Genomic DNA, 2,539 nt, shown 5'->3' with positions numbered 1-2,539 from the left:
CCCATGAGAGCTGCATTCATGCCCTTTTGGGACAGTGTTCTCAGTGCCCCAAGGGCCGTTTACCACACTACAATTTTTAAACACCAGTACTACCACCCTGAGAACAAGCCTTCTGCACGCAGACCCTTAGGAAACACTCAGATGACATCCAGACCATTACAATATGTGAACTGATTCCTCCTCATGAGAATTGTAAAGCTATTTAGAGCACGTGGTAGATGATTGGCCATCTTATACAATAAAGACTGTATAATAGAACCCTTTTTAATGTCTTCATTTTAAAAAAAAATTACTCATTTTAATTTTATGTACAGGAATGTTTTGCCCACGTGTATGGAAGTGCACCATGTTAGCATCCAGACTGTGGAACAAAGAGACAAAGATCAGGAAAGAGACCAGGGCCTGACCCCAAGCACACACAGCAAGGGGCAGCCTCTCTCGCAGGACTGCATGAGTCTACAAAGGCAAAACTGGCCTGGACCTTTTATAGAGGGCTTGGGAATGAGGAAGCTGTTGTAGCTCTGGAGCGCTACCTGGGGTTCTGTAGTCTCTCCTCTCTTGAAATTGTCTGCTCAAGCAACACAGACTATCTTAGAGTTTGGGCTGTCTCAGCAAACATTTCTGTTTGTGACTGGCTGATAACGGTTGAACAGCACTGGCTGTTGTTGAACAGCGCTGGCTGTAACCTCCTAGGAATTCTGTTTTGCCACAGGATGGCCGCATCACTCTGCATGTGTGCCTGGTGCCCGCAGAGGCCAGAGGAGGGTGCTGGATCCACTAGAACTGGAGTGACAGATGGCTGTGAGCAGCCACCTGGGTGCTGGGAACTGAACCTGAGTCTTCTGCGAGAGCACCACATACTGTTTAACAGCTGGATCGTCTCTCCGGCCCTGAAAGTCTTCTTTCTGTTCAAAGTGGGAAGTTTCTCCTGTAATCACATTCCCAAGGTTCCAGATTTGAGGCTGTTTGGTTCAATAGATTTGACATTTTGTTGTTGTTGTTTGTTTGTTTGTTTTTTCAAGACAAGGTTTTCCTGCGTAGTAGATTTGACATTTTAAAAGTTACATTTTATTTATGTGGGTGTGCTTATGGGAGTTGGTTCTCTCCATCCACTGGGTGAGTCCACGATCTGGGCTCAACCCGCTGAGCCATCTTCTTGGCCCTTCAATGATTTTTTTTAATTAACCTACAATAAAGTGTACACACACACACACTATATATGTATATAGTATATGTATATATACACACATTCGTATACACACCACACCACACACATCCTTCTAGATCGAAAGATGGGACAGACACATGCCTTTAATCCCAGCACTCGGGAGGCAGAGGCAGGCAAATTTCTTGATTTGCAGGCCAGCCTGGTCTACAGAGCAAGTTCCAGGATAGCTAAGGCTACACAGAGAAACCCTATCTCGAAACAAAACAAAACAAAAAGGTGGACCATTTATCATACCAAAAAACGTTTCCTTGTGCCGATCTATAGTTACACTCTCCCTTTAAACACCATTTGGGTTACTACCATATAGATGACTGTTACCTGTGTTTGGATTCCATTGGAACAGACTCGTGTAATACATGCTTTTTCTTTGTTCCTGGCTTCTTTTTCTCCATATATTTTGAAGATCCATATGTATTATATTTTATAGTACTTCAATATCTTTTATTATTGAATAATATAAAATAGAAATATACAACAATTTATTAATCCATTTTTGTTTATGTAATATATTTTTTTTCTGGGTAAATAAACTCATGCCTCTGTGATATGTTTCTAGACCTAATATTTCTGAATAATACATTGTGTGTTTGTTTAGCTTTGACACAGGCCACCAAATATTTCCAAAGATGTTGGAGCCATTCCCCCTCTCACTGCCAACACCAGGGTCCCCCCGTCTCACCTCTCAGTGACACTCACTATTGCCAGTCATCTTTTTACTTTTGAGATATTCTGGTGTGTGTATTAGTAGCTTCTCGTGGTTTTCTTTTGCATTTTTCTTTTGAGTAGGATTTTTGGGTATTTTTTTAAAATGTTTATTGGCCACTCAGATATCTTCTTTCCTGAAATGCATTTGTTTCTGGCTTATCTATCTTTAAATTATACTTCTGTATGTGTATGTATGTATGTGTGTATGTATTGTGTATGTGTGTATGTATTGTGTATGTGTGTATGTATTGTGTATGTATGAGGAGAGGGGTGCATGTCATGTCATAGCATGTGTGTGGAGGTCAGAGGACAGCTTTCAGGAGTCAGTTCTTCCACTATGTGTGTTCCAGGGATCAAACTCTCGTCCTCAGACTTGGTGGCAAGTGCCTTTACCCACTGAGCCAGTTCACTGGCCCTCTGGATTTTTAACTCAACAAGATTACGGGCTTTTCTTTTTCTTTTTTCTTTTTCTTTTTCTTTCTCTCTCTTTCCCTCTCTCCCTCCCTCCCTCTCTCCCTCCCTCCCTTTCTTCTTCTTCTTCTTCTTCTTCTTCTTCTTCTTCTTCTTCTTCTTCTTCTTCTTCTTCTTCTTCTTCTTCTTCTTCTT

At 41.4% G+C, this 2,539-nt stretch overlaps 1 protein-coding gene across 1 annotated transcript in view; it reads left to right on the top strand.

The window, feature by feature from the left end:
• Ikzf3 (IKAROS family zinc finger 3) overlaps positions 1–2,539 on the top strand; it is an 85,872-nt gene that overhangs the window by 12,973 nt on the left and 70,360 nt on the right. The gene's annotated exons all lie outside the window — the stretch shown is intronic.

The sequence above is a fragment of the Mus pahari genome, chromosome 14, assembly GCF_900095145.1.
Source record: "Mus pahari chromosome 14, PAHARI_EIJ_v1.1, whole genome shotgun sequence".
Taxonomy (NCBI): Eukaryota; Metazoa; Chordata; class Mammalia; order Rodentia; family Muridae; genus Mus; species Mus pahari.
This window is presented reverse-complemented; position numbering and strand designations above follow the sequence as displayed.